The following is a 14,580-nucleotide window of genomic DNA, read 5'->3' as shown; positions in this document are numbered from 1 at the left end:
TCAGGAAATTTAATCTTACTCCCTGCATTTGCTAAAGCTCTCATCTAGGCTACACTAAATGTTCATGGCCTTACATCAAATCTTGATATGTACCTATAAGTGTCAGGCAGCTAGCTGTCCAGTCTCCAAGGGCAGGGTCCTCCCTTCAGCACTTCCTTCTGCTCTTGGCAACCCTTGGATCTCATCCCATCCTCCTGCTCCCAGCAATCCCCACTGATGATGACAAAGCAATCCTTTACCTCTCTTCATATTCTTTTTTTTAATAGCCTTCCTATCCTCAAACCCTATGGACCTAGCTTCTAGGGACAACAGCATGGAAATTCTATGGAATAATCTTCCAAAAGCAGATGCCCGCAATATCCTCTATGTGCACAAATGTTTAGAGGACCAACAAGAACAGACAAATTACAACCAAGGCTGCCTCATGCCATTACACAGAATGACCAGAGAGGGACACTTAGCATGGTGTTATCCAACCACAAGTTGCCCCATGTCAATAACCAGAACGACCAGATGGTGTTTTCCAACATCTGCTCTCCCTCTTCTCTTTCTGTTTTCCTGGGGCTTTTCTGGCCATTCAGAATAAGTCACCCTGACTGCTTTAACTCCCAGTTGTCTGTTTCCAACAGTACCACTTGTTCAGTATTTGGTTCCTGCTCTGGATTTTGATTCTTCAAGACTGAATGTTAATAAAGCCCACCTCTCCACTCCCAACCTCAGTATCGCATCCCGGACCAGGCCAGTTCAGAATCTGAAATCCTTGTTTCTACCAGTGTTTGATTTTTGGTTAATTTGATTGTGGCTTCCTCTGACAGCCGTTCTCTCCAGCTACAAGCCACCCTCTCTTCATCCCACACTAATAATGTCTACCTGATTTCTGAAGGCATTTGAGTTGAGACCCCACCAGCTTGGCTCTTTCCATTGAAGGAAGACTTGAGAGGTCGAGATCTATCCAGCTCTTGGTCCACCATATGTTCAGGGTCTAATGGAAGCCCTTCCTAAGGAGATGCCAAGGAGGACCAAGAATCTTCTCAATATTCCAGCCCCTGAATTTGGTAGTGAATCTGGAGGCAAATTCTTATTCTACCCATAAATAGCTTAGTGATCATTAAGTATGTAATTTCTTTGAGGTAACTTTATTCATGAAATGGGCATACTAATCATCTCTCTTTCAGATGAGGTGAGCTATCACACGTGAAGTAGTCGACTGGTGGCTACACGTCAGAGAGGTTTTTAGTGAACGTTTTATATATATGCACCCTTGCCTTTCTGTTTCTAATTTGTTGAGAAGGGCCTGGCTTTGGTTTTTATGGAGAAGTTTCAAGGTTGTTAAAACACAGAGTGGCCTATGTGTCTAACTTTTAAAGTTATGTGCCTAACTTTTAGGCCTTTCCACCACAACCTTCTTCCCAGCCTTATTCCTGGCCCTGCCTCAATATCACTCACCTATGTACTTACCTAAAATGTCTGTTTTAGGTAAGTACATGCAAGCTGACAGTGCTCTGGTTTTTGAGAGTTTGCCATGGGACACAGAAGAAAGGTAGTTTTTCAAATTACCTTAGGAGAGTCCATGGCCAATTATCAAAAATTGAGTGGTTAAAACAATAGAAAGGGAGGCTGGAGAGATCACTCAGAGGTTAAGAGCATTGGCTGTTCTTGCAGAAGACCCAGGTTCATTTCCCAGCACCCACATGGCAGCTCACAATCATCTGAAACTACAATTCTAGAGAATCTGACACACTCTTCTGTCCTCTGTGGGCGCAAAGCATGCAAACAGTGCATGCACACACATGTAAGCAAAAACACATATACACAAAATGAAAATAAATAAGTCTTAATGAAAACAAACCCATAACTGTACCATCCCATCTTTTAGACAGCTAGAGACGCAGAAGTAAAATCTTGCTCAGACCATGCTCTCTGATTGTTCGAGGGAGGCCCCTTCCTTTCTACTTCAGAGAGTTTCTGCAGTCCAGGGGAGTCTTTGGCTCAAAGGCTTTAGTTATTTTCCTTGTGTGCTCATCCCTTCATGGGCAGCAGGAGCACATGTATCTTGCATGTCTAAACATAGACTGTGATGATATTGTGTGTATCCTAGTTCTCCCTTTGCATTTGACCAATAAAAAATTGAAAAATTAAAACCAAATTGTAGGGTCTTTTCTGTAGATCTCATAGTAGAATTGGAATAGGGTCATTCTAAATCTGGCTTCTTCCTCTGGAGATGGAGACCAGCTACCAGGTCTGGTGGATTCTCCCACTTTCTTTGTCAGTGTAAATTTTTTTTTCCTCTGCATACTGAATGACATCACACAGCTACTGAGATCATTCTTGCAACTCCCTGTCTCTGTGTCTCCATATTTGTGTTCCCCACTTGGGGGTTTATTCTATCCTGATCACATGTTGAAGGCACACAGGGTAGAAGGCCACAGTAGACTCTCTTTTAACAAGCATGGTGTTTGGTATTCACTGGGCTATGTTGGCCAGGTACTCAAAATCTCAGAGAGGCATGAGCTAACCAGCATTGTTTAACCAGCAAATCGAGAATGACTCAGGCTACTCAAGCCTTATGTAGTGCAGGAAGTTCTGTCAGCAAATGGCTGTCATCTCTAGGGAAGGAAAGCATGGTTTTGAAAATATCACTGTTTTCTCTTCATCCAAGATTCAGTTTTCTCACATTTTATCCAGTGGACATTGAGAGGACATTGCTTCATACACAGAACACACCACACACACACACACACACACACACAAACATTTTAAAATTCACTTTTCTTTCTTTTTTTTCTTTTTGGTGTTTTGAGACAGGGTTTCTCTGTGTAGCCCTGGCTGTCCTGGAACTCACTCTGTAGACCAGGCTGGCCTCGAACTCAGAAATCTGCCTGCCTCTGCCTCCCAAGTGCTGGGATTAAAGGTGTGCATCATCACTGCCTGGCTGAATTCACTTTTTTTTTTATTCCTACCCTGCTGCCTTTTAGGCATGGTTTCCTTCCTGATAGTCTACTAGATAGCCAAGTCTTGTCTTTAGCCTTAACCTTGTGATTTCAGCTGAGAACGGTACTAGCATGACCCCTTCTTAATGCTCACGTCCTAGGTAGTCAGGTCCTGTAAAAGCAATCATCTCTCTACCCAGCAGTCAGCATCGCAGCACTGATGGACAAGCCCTTGTCATTCATCCCTCCTTTCCCAAGGAGTGTCCTTCCAGTCTTTTAGCAGCAGAGAGTGAATAGCAGTACCTACAGACTCCATGGCCTGAGAAGCATCTGTGCTATGTAGCAACTGTCAATCTCCTCTTGAGCAGCCCTCTTGAGTATATTTGTTTTCAGGCCTGTGTTTGCTTTACTTTGAGCATAGCATCTTCCCTGGTGTCACCTGAGCGCCCAAGGATGCTTCCTGTCATCCTGCCAGTCTCTGTGTGGACAGAATTTAAAATGATGAACAGTTACCACATGGCAATCTGTTTTCTTCCTTTTACTTCTCCTTTGCTCCCTGCTGTTTCCTATAAACTCGTTGCCAGTGGACTATTCATCAAGGTCTCATTTTAGGCTTAATTATGGTCTCGATTTTATTCTTCTCTCAATTTTGACAAGCCCTGTTGTTTATGGGATGGAAATATAATACAGTGCTGGCTAGACAGGCGGGAGGAGATGCACTTTACCATCAACTGTGTTTTAGAGGAAACATCACAGTGATTTCTTCATCCTTGCCCTGTGCACATTAGGGGTATGACCCAGTCCCCCAAGAAAGATGGTAAATGATATTGCCTAAGATGGTAGAAGAAAACTTGAACCATAGAGGTCATGGGGGCACAGAAAGCAAGAATGTGTTAAATCCTAAAATGTAAAGGCTCCTCAATTCTTTGTGATAACACACACACACACACACACACACACACACACACACTATATGTTTTTTGAGACAAGGTTTCTCTGTGTAGCTTTGGATATCCTGGAACCCTCTCTGTAGACCAGGCTGTCCTTGAACTCAGATATCTGCCTGCCTCTGCTTCCTGAGTGCTGGGATTAAACTGTATGCCACCACATTTAATAACATAGGTCTTAATTTACAGATAGATCAGTAAAGTAAGGAATGGAGAATGTGGTTTAGCACCCTATGCAGCATAGCTGAGATGAGATTTTAGTAAAGGAAGCCTGGCCCCAGAACTCAAGAGTTAATTACTGTTATTGTGTTTTAATTAACTATATCAAGTTCATCAAAGATGTGAGCAATGAAAATGATCCAATGCAAAAGAACAGATGATGTCTTGGTGTGGTTTTGAGGAAACAATGGGAATTCCATATGAAGAAACAAGGAAGAAGTGTGGAAAGTCAAAGAATTTTCTAAAGACTGAGTACCAATAAACTAAAGAAGAGCTGTTTAAAAGATGAGAGGAGCACGGAGCATCATGAGTGAGAATAGGCAGTGAGGCTGAGGAGGGATGGTGGTAAGGAGAACGGAACAGTAGAGACAGAGGTAGAAAAGAAACTGTCTCCATGAGCAGGGATATAGACTATGGAAGTCATATCTTGGCAAAGATTTTACATAGGGGAATAAGTGTTCAAACCGGACTCTAAACCATATTATTTGCTTGATAGGAGGGGGAATAAGTTGTTCAAGAAAACATCAGAAGCAAGATGACTCTGGCTATTGGTGTTCTGAGTCTGTATCTATGCCCATTAGGACAAGCAAACCTAGAGTAACTTGGGGAACCAAAATAAAATGCCTTTCTCACTTTCTACCTTTTCCTCAATTAGACAGCTTTGTGCCTTCAAAGTTCTCTTCAAGTTACCACTGCAGACATCTTGTGGATTCCCCAAGTATAGTCCCATGTTGCTTAACAATAAGGATCCATCCAGAAAAATTACTACCATGTAAATTCATGAAATGCATGCACATGCATATAAACTGCTGGGACATAGGTCAGTCAGTCCAAATGGCCTGCAGTGCAATGGAGAGACACAGGCAGTCAGCATGAGCATGGTAGAAGCTGCTGCCAGTATGCTATGATGTGCTGCTTTACGGTAAACTTTTACTAGGAAGACTACAGTGAATAATGACAGCATGAGTTCACTAAACTGTTAGAGAAATGGCGAAGCTGTTTATCACTTGCAAGCAGTATATCACTTTCAAGCACACAGTCACTTTTTCTTTTCATGTTAAAAACACACGATGAGTTGTACTGGACTTTTATATGGCTGGCAACACTGTGCTCTTATTTATACCTGCATCACTATGGACACATCAACGGTGTACCATACTAAGATGTCATAATGACTTGAGATGTCACTGGGTGATAGGAATGTCTAGACATTATTTTATATCACCACTGCCATATTTGTCATCTATTGTAGGCTGACGTATTGTTACATATCATATGACTATACATACACTCACTCATCAGAGAGGACTAATGGGAACCTTTGTTGTTCTGAGATATGCCATAGCTCTCTAAGAGCAAGAAGCTATAGCCCTCTATATCATGCAACAAAGACTGATCAATAAATACACCTACCTGTCTTTGTATCCTAAGGCTGTGAACTTAATTTATTCTAACAGAAAGGTCTGTAGGGAATAGGATTGCTGTCAACAGGAGAAGGAAATGGACCATATCTGGAAAGGTATTGGAGGATTCTTCCCTTCCCATGCACATGGGCCCCTGGGTTTCAACTGTAAAGTAATCACCCCTTGCATTTCTCTAATCAGGAATTTATAAATTGCAAAGAGCAATCACATGCATGAGCTCATCTGAGCTGGATGGAAGCTGCCATTCACACCTCTGTCATTGAGACCAAAATACCTTGTGACTTCACTCAGCAGCTGGCTGAGGTGTGAGGAACTCAGCTGCACAGGTGGCTTGGAAGTCAGGGGAGGGGACCCTAGAGTTACTTCTGTGTTGTGAGAGGAGGAGCAGTAACTATGGAGAGGGAGAGAGGTGAGCAAAGCCTGGAAATGGTTTTTGTTTGTGTTTGAGTTGAGACAGGGTTTTACTAGACAGCTCAGGCAAGCTTCCTACTTGCTACCTTCCTGCTTTCAGCCTCTGGAATGCTAGGATTACAACTATGCATTACAGTTTCTGGCAAACCCAGTCTCTAGATCACTCTTTTTGCATCTCTCCTTAAGCCACATCCAGTTGAGATGGGAAAGAAGATGAAAACGAGGGCTCTCAGGTTGAGAACGTTGTTTTTGTTCCCATGGCTTTCATAATTAAATTCATAGGATTTTCATTTTTTGTTACAGCCAGGTCTATTTCCCATTGCCATTATCATGGTAGTTTGATTTTTCTCTTTGTGATAATAAATATTCTTTCTGGAAAGCGGGAGATGAATCTTGTTCTCCAAATTACTTTTTTTTACATAGATGTTCATATTGAATTTCTCGTGGCTTATGTGATACGGGCAGGAGCTGAGGGCGAACATTAAGATCCAGAAGGGATGATAGAACAGAGGCCCTGGAAGGCAGGGGTTGTTGCTCACCCAGAACTCAGCTATTTGTGCTCCATGAGTATGTTATGAAGAATGAGTGAATGGGGCTGGAAAGTAGATTCGAGATTAGAGAACACAGTTATTGTACAGTTGGTTTCATAATGCTTCTCTTTTCACACTTTTCTACATAGGTTACCTCATTCATTCTCCCTCATGTGGACTCTCCAAATGTAATTCACTCAGCAGAGAAAAACAACAATCCCAATAAAGAATAACCCACATCCAAATAACCAAGACAAGATAAGGGGCCCATACAAGTGAATCCCAAGTACACATCTTCTGATCTTAAGAACTTCCAACCTCTAACCTGTCCACATGCCTTCCTAGCATGGAGGGTATATAATTGTCAAAGGGATTTCCCTCCTGTTTTGAAGAGGAAGCAGGAAATTTGTCTCTTTTCACTGATTTTGGGGCAGACTCAGAATGACAGATCCTTTCAGGGCAAGTCAGGACAGGCCAATTAAAAAAGGGATGCAGCCTGATGTACGTGACTCCCTTTGGGGTTTGAGGTTAGCACCGTAAGATGGGTATGACTTCTTTCATGTCTGAATTCCGATTTAGAAATTATATTCTTTCTCTAAATCAAGTGTTCAGAGTTTCTTCATGAGTGGAACACCTTCATCTTGTTTGGGCTCAATTTAATTTTATTTATTTAATTTTCTTTTTTTGAAGCAAGCTGGCATCGAGAATCAAAGGTGCTGAATACCATGAATGAAAGAACTGTGTGAAGCATTTTTTTTTAGAATAACAAAACAGAGCTAGTTATTTCACACACCAGTAAAATCTTCAGAAAAAAAAAAAGTTAAAGACTGAGCTGAGCCATGTCGGCCATGAGGAAGAGTGCTTTTCCTCATGAGAGTGGAATGTGAGTTTTATTTGGATGAATACATTATTAGAGATGAAATTAGTCTCATGGCCCAGATTGACCATAGCGCCAGTATTTTTTTCCCACTTAAGGGAGACATGTACATTTGCATGTTGTCACCTGGATGTATCTAGAAGCATTGAGAAAAAGGCCACTCTGGAACACAACATCTTTCCCTTTAAAAAAAAAAAAATCTGCTTGCCTGCACGGAGCCCCTCCCTTCTGAAAGTCTCTACATACAAAATCCTGTCTTGACAGTTCTCAAGAAGATACTAAGGGCTCACAAGTCAAGGACTTGTTGAAGGGCTATCTCCTCAGTCTCTTTTCTGTCCTCCCCACACCCCTCTTCTCTCGTCCAAGGAGTGCCAGAAGGGGTTAGGTTATTACATTAAATAATAATTTCTGACGTTCGGCTCTTGCTTTCTGACTGCCTTGGTTACGGGACTGTGTTTGCTCAGGGAAAATGGGTCACAGATTGCTGAAGGGGCTCCTCACCGTGCGGTGGTTAAGAGCTGTTTGTTTTTCAAATACCTTAATTGTATGGTCTACCAGAAAAGAACAGCACTGAAAATTATACCTCTGCACTAACTGCAACCAGATGGGCAAAAACAACAAGGCGTTTGAAAAAGATAAATGCCCCACAGTCCCCCTGTGGCTGGTTTTATCGCCAGTTAATTTCATAATGGCTTCTTCTGGAGCAAGGCGGTGGGGTGGGGGTGTGGATATATTCCCCTGGGGTAGGAACAGGGCCTCAAAGAAACTCGGGCAGCTTCTAGAGGGAGGGTCCTCCTTGCAGCCGATGTGGTGAGAACTGGAATAAACGTGTTGGTTTGGGTCTGAGGTGATGGGCGGAGCTGTTGGGAAAATGGAATTCGAAGCCCAAAGGCAGCACATCCCTTTTTCACTTTATGCTTTCTGGTGCTTTTCATTTTGTATTGCCTTCTGCTGAGAGCAGTGCGGAAGGGGAGGGGAGTGTTGGCTACTAGAGCAGAGGCAGTGGGAAATACACTATTAAATGATCTGATTGGGCACTGTCAGCTCAAAGACAGACGCCAAAGCTGCTACTGAAAGAATAGTCCATGCTGGGCAAAGGGTCGCGTGGATGCTTCAGTGAACTCAGGGTGAGGCTGACTTCTGGCTCTTTGGTGCGTCTCCCAGGACCACAATGTCCAGGCTCCAGATCAGCTCTGTGGCCATGCCGTAAAACCCAAGTGCCCAGCTTGCCAGACGGTTTTCAACCCACACATTAGTTCTTATTATATGCCACACTTACAGTATAGAGTAAACATACTGGACTCAGGGACTGTGAAGAGATGGTGTGGGGAGAAAGTCCTGAACGAATCGAGGCAAACGAACTCATTGACCTTCTCTGAGGAAGCAGCTAAGGGACCAGGGATTGGTTACAGATCTCATTTTAGAAAGAGTTTTCCTCGCCTGCTCCATCATCAACTTTGCCCCCATTGTCACCAACAAGAAGTCCTTGAAAATGGAGAAGGAAGTGAAGCACTGATTCTCCTGAGGTAAAGGAAGACCAGGAAACTAAAAACAAAATGGTCAGGCAGTTACTAATGCTGCTTTTTCCCTTCTAGAACGACCTCTGCTAAAACCACTGGGTCTCTGTGCTTACACGCTTCAATGGCAACAAGTCCCCAGTTACCCCGATTGGACTTCGCTTCAAAAGGTTGTTATTTTTCTCTGATGTCTCCTTTGGCTCTTGAGCTCTCCCTTACCAGAAACATTATCAGATTGTATACCTTAAATATCTCCTCTGTTGTATGTCAATTAAACTTCAGTAGAGCTGGTTCTAAGACAAAAGTTTTAACTTTCTATTATGGTCTTATGCTTAGCCACAGACTTCTGAGAGGTGAGGGAGATATATGTGTGTGTATGCTTTGGGTGGTTATGTGCACATGTATGTGGAAGACAGAGGTATCTTCCTCTGGTATCTGGTATCTTCCTCAATCACCCTCCACCTAGAGCTTGCTGATTCAGAGAGAGTTTCTGACCATTGAGTTTCAGAGACCCTCTTATGCCAAGTTTTGGTGACCAGCACCTTTATTCACTGTGTCGTTTCTCCAGCCCATTTTTTTGGGGGGTGATTTTTAACAACTAACCAATGAGACCCACAGCTTGTTTCATTGTAAAAATCGACTTAAGTTTTACTAAATGCATTCATTCATACTGATCAATGTAAGAGATCTCAATCACCTTAGCATTTAAAAATTATTTAACCTCATCTTCTTATGTGTATTGGCATTTTAACTTCATTGGCATCTGTGTAAGAGTGTCAGATCCCTAGAACTGGAGTTACAGACAGTCGTTGAGTTTAAATTATTTTTTTTTCTGATTTTTACCAATGTGTGTCCTAGTTTTTCTTGTTATAAAACATCAAAACGTTGAAGTATACAGTAAGGGCCTTTGGGCCTGCTTCTCCCATTGAACTTGCTGGTTCTGAGTCATTTGTGTTCCTATCATTGATGTTTGTGTACAGAGGCAGAGCATACTGTTGTATGAATAACCTAAAATTTGTTTATTCGTTCTTCTGTTCATGAACATTTGAACCACTTCAAATTCAAAGCTGACCCTATATAAATCTCTCTGTAGATGTTTGTTTTATTTCTCTTGGATAAATATATGAGCCCAGTACTTCCATGTTTAGGAGAGTGTACATTTTGTTTCAGATATAATACATGTACTAATGAGAAAAAGACCCTTTCTTAGACTTCACTATTCACACTAGGCTTGAGGGTGGTTGGGTGGATGGGTGCTTTATAACATCGACCAGTTGGAGAACACAAGCTAGACATCCTGCAATTCAGTTATTGCATTATTTATAATTAGTGCAGGTTAAGGTCTCTAGCCCATAAAACTGTCCCTCCCACATTTTAAGCATCAATCATAATGGCAGGTCCTCAGGTTGCCCACAGTCTATATGATTTTGCCATTCAATGGTGGCTACCAAGCTTTATGCCTTAGCTTCAGTAATTTGCTGAACTCAAGAAAACACTTATGCCTATTGGCTTACTATGAAGGAGATGATAAAGGATACAGATGGACACTCAGGTGAAGGGGTACAGGTACTCAGGGTGAGGTCTGGAAGGGTCCAAAGCACAGAAGCTTGCTTCCTATTGGGGCACACCACTCTCAGACACTGTGGGGTTTCTAAAAAACAGATTTTATAACACAAATATTGTTAGTTATGGACTCAATCCATAGCTGCTCTCATCAACATGGAGGGTAGGAAAGGAACTAAAATATCCCAAGCTTTTAATCATGGCTTCCTGACAAACAGGTCCCATCCTGCAACCTACTGAAACAAAAGCTCTGTCTCAGGGTTCATTACCCAGAGACTGTAGGGTTTTAACAGATCGGTACTGAGAACCATTATCCGTAAATCCATATCATTTCATGCATATAACTCATATTCACTTGGAAAATACAAGTCCAAAAAATACAGGAAGATATCACTTAATACCCAGTAAACTGACTTTTACCAAAAAGATGAACAGCAGAAAAAGTCGAGGGAAAGTTAGAGCCCCTAGGTATTGCTGTTGAGAATACAACGGGGTTGATTGCTTCAGAGAGTTTTGCGGTTCCAAATCGAACACTTCCCTAGTTTGTTTACCTGCCTAATTCCATGAGGGTCTCATCGGCAAAGGAAGTTCCATGCCTTTCGTTTAACCATAGTCCTCAGCAAATGCACTCTATCTTCTCCCTCTATGTATTTGCCACTTCTGAACATTTTGTACAACTGGAATGACAGAGTATACGGTCTTTTGTGTCTCTATGTGTTCTTTACTAAGTGTTTTCTAGTCCATCCATGCTATCATGTGTATTGTTACTCCATCCCTTGTAATTACCAAATAATATTCCACTGTATGCATGTGCCATATTTATCACTTGTGGCATGGACATTTTGGTTGGTTCTACTATACTTAGCAATTATGAAGAATATTGCTACCTATATTTATTCACAAGATTTGGGGATAAATACATATTTTCATTGATCTTAGATGTATGACTGAGAGTATGATTTCTGTTTAATATTTTGGAGGAACTGAAAATTTGAAAGCAACCACACCATTTTTCACTTCTGTTAGTGACAGATGGTGGTATCACTCCATGTTTAGCAAGTCTCACTGTTGCCCGTGTTTTTTGTAAGAGTCAACCTATTGAGTGAGAAGTGGTATCTCCTTGCTTAGGTTTTACTATTCCCTAATGGACCCCTTGTTAAGTGCTAACTGGCCATGCATAGGCCTTCTTCAGAGAAATGTCTGTTCAACTCACTGTCTATTTTTATCTCTTAATTGTTGAGTCATTGCAAGAGTTCTTCACATACCTGTTTTATATATGGATATACAAGGGGCCTGGAGATACGGCTCCGTGGTTAATAGTGCTTCCTGCTCTCCTAGAGGACTGAAATTTGGTTTTATACACCCTTTCCAGGTGGTTCAAACCTCTATATTTTCAGCTGTAAGGCATCCAATGCTCTCTGTGAGGATTATCACACATATGATGCATGCTCACACAGGTACACATGCATACACATAAACACAACATAACACCATACAACTTGCTGGTGTTATCATGAACTTCTTGATTTTTATTTCAGAATACTTATTTTCATTGATTTTTGAACATTGATCTTACAACACAATTCTGTGTGTGTACATGCACGAGTATGAGCAAGCACAAATGTGTGTGTGTGTGTCTGTGTGTGTGTCTGTATGTGTGTGTGCAGTGAGGGGGAGTACTGCTTAGGATTTTTAGATAGAAGAATTATGTGAAAGATATGTGCAATTTTACTTTTTCTATTCAGTATGAATGTCTGTTTCCTTTGCTGCAGAATTTACTGAGTAGACCCTCCAAAATAATGTGGTTTAGAGGCAGCAAGAGTTGAATCCTTATCTGTTACTAGAGTGTTGAAAAGCTTGCAATCTTTCATTGTTAGAAGTGATATTAGCTTTGGCTTCTTGTTAATGCTCTTCTATTTTTAGCTCAAGTGTTTGTCTCATGAAAGTGTGTGGACGATACAAACAAATGGTTGTCTACGTTTAGCACAATGATATATAAGTTTGGTCCTTAATTCTACTACTCTTTTGTGGTATGTTGACTTTCAAATGCTACATCAAACTTGAATTGTGGGATCAATCCTACTTGGTTGTGGTAGATTATTTCTTTTGTACACATCTGTATTCTATTTTCTAGCACTTTGTTGAGGATTTTATAATCAATATCCATCAGGGGCATTGGTTTTTATGTTCTTTCTTTGGCATTTGTAAATCTGGTGCATCAGTTCTTTCTGTGCTCCTCCACATGCCACTTATTAATTTGTGAAAGCAAGACACTTCATTTGCACAGGTAGGAAAAACAGCACTTGATGGGGGTCAGCTACAAACTTGTTATGCAGTCTCCATCCTTAGATCACAATAAAAGAAGAACAACGTTCAGGGAATTACTGACATGGTTGTAGCTTGCTGCAGTAAACATACATAGGAACCAGAGCCAACCTTCTGTCTGAACTATGTCTTCAGATCACTACTGCCTGAAAGAGAGAACTGTGGCATTAAGCAGTGTGAATTGAACACAAAAGAATAGACTATACAGCAAATGATCTTGCAGAATAACAAATAACAACTAAAATAGTTTTAGTATTAAAATGTACAGACACCTGGGAGTTTCTTTGGACAGGTTTGGATGTAGAGACCTAGCCATCTGTCTCAGACAGGCTTAGTAGAGTATATGGGTGGACAGTAGGGTTCTTCCTAGACCTTCTAAATTGCATGTGCTAAGACTTATCACAGGGCTGACAAGACTGCTCACTGGGTAAAGGTGCTTCTTATATTTTATCCCTGGAACTCACATCGAAGAATAAAGAGAGAACTGACCCCATAGAGTTGTCCTCTGATTTCCACCAACTCCTTACTCCCCACATCATGTCAGCACATACAGAAAAAATGTAATAAGTACAATTTTTATTAAAGAAAAATAGCTCTTGCTTCATCCTTAGCAGCTTCCACTCTCAGAAACCATTTGGTTTACCAGCCCTCTCAAGCCAAGACTTTCCTTGGACTCATTAAAACAACATTATAAGATGGTCTTTAAGTGACTCTGCCTTCTCCTTCTGTAGCACAGAGAGACTTCAGGGTCCCTGCCCAGCTTTCACAGCCACTGCACAGCAGCTGAGATGCTCACACCCCTCAGGATGCCTGTGGAGTGAGGTCACGAGGTATCTCAGTTTTGTGAAGGTTGTGTGAGTCATAGCAAAAGGGGAGGAAGACACCCAAGCCTGGGTACCAAGGTAAGACAGGCTTTCAAGACTTTATGACTCTATCTCTCTCCCCCTCTCTGCCCCTTTCTTTCCCTTGACATTTTTGTCCCTCTCTCCCTTCCACACTCTTTTCATCCTTACCCTGCCAAGGAGCATAATGAAAAAGGTTGTCCTATTTTTTTAAAGTCAATATTTTAAACTTTTCTCCAATTCAGAAAGAAATGCATTTCAAAATCTCCCCGGGTCTACACATAATTTTTGTTTGTTCGGTGGGTAGTCATGTCCTCATTGCACACATCTGGCTGGCCTGAAACTCACTCTGTGGAAGTCACAGAAATCTACGCGTGTCTGCCCCCGCCCCAAGTGTGTGTGAAACAACAATTAAAAAAAAAGAAAACAAGGCTATGAATTTGAAGCACTGTCATCTTTATGGGGAACGGCTTATTGGAAGCTCCAGAGTTTCTGAAAAGGGTGGTGTTCAAGGTCGGTTGGGGCAGACTTAGTTGGGCTACTGAAAGGATGATAGAAGAAGCACCTATTGGGAGATGAAAAATAAGTTAGGTTTGGGGCACTTGTTTACCCCAACATTCTTGTGTTCTGATTTGGAATCCAGGAGCTAAGAGTTGTAAACTGAATAAGAAACTGGCCTCTACCAATAGAGTCAGCTCATCGTTGGTCATCCTCTGCCATCAACCTGCAGCTTCAGTCACTACTATTTCAGCCCCGCTGTGCCCAGTTAAAAGTGCCTGTGCCCAGTTTTCCAGCTCAGCATCTACTTCTCTTCTCTCTGTAAACCAGTGGTTCTCAACTCTCCTAATGCTGCGACCCTTTAATATAGTTCCTCATGTTGTGGTGACCCCCCCCCCCAACCATAATATGATTTCATTGCTACTTCATAACTATAATTTCACCACTGTTATGAATCACAATGTAAATAGATAATATCCAGGATATCTGATATGTGA

The 14,580-nt window shown here is 41.6% G+C and overlaps 1 long non-coding RNA gene across 1 annotated transcript in view; it reads left to right on the top strand.

The window, feature by feature from the left end:
- Positions 1-13,639, top strand: part of LOC143441617 (uncharacterized) — a 40,836-nt gene extending 27,197 nt beyond the window's left edge. Inside the window, exons 2-3 of the long non-coding RNA XR_013109184.1 lie at positions 8,934-9,025; positions 13,475-13,639. This is a non-coding gene — a long non-coding RNA (uncharacterized LOC143441617). The remainder of the gene's footprint in view (positions 1-8,933; positions 9,026-13,474) is intronic.
- The last annotated feature ends 941 nt before the right edge of the window (positions 13,640-14,580 follow it).

The sequence above is a fragment of the Arvicanthis niloticus genome, chromosome 3 (assembly GCF_011762505.2).
Source record: "Arvicanthis niloticus isolate mArvNil1 chromosome 3, mArvNil1.pat.X, whole genome shotgun sequence".
NCBI lineage: Eukaryota > Metazoa > Chordata > Mammalia > Rodentia > Muridae > Arvicanthis > Arvicanthis niloticus.
The sequence above is the reverse complement of the archived record's forward strand: the minus strand, read 5'-3'. Positions and strand labels throughout refer to the sequence as shown.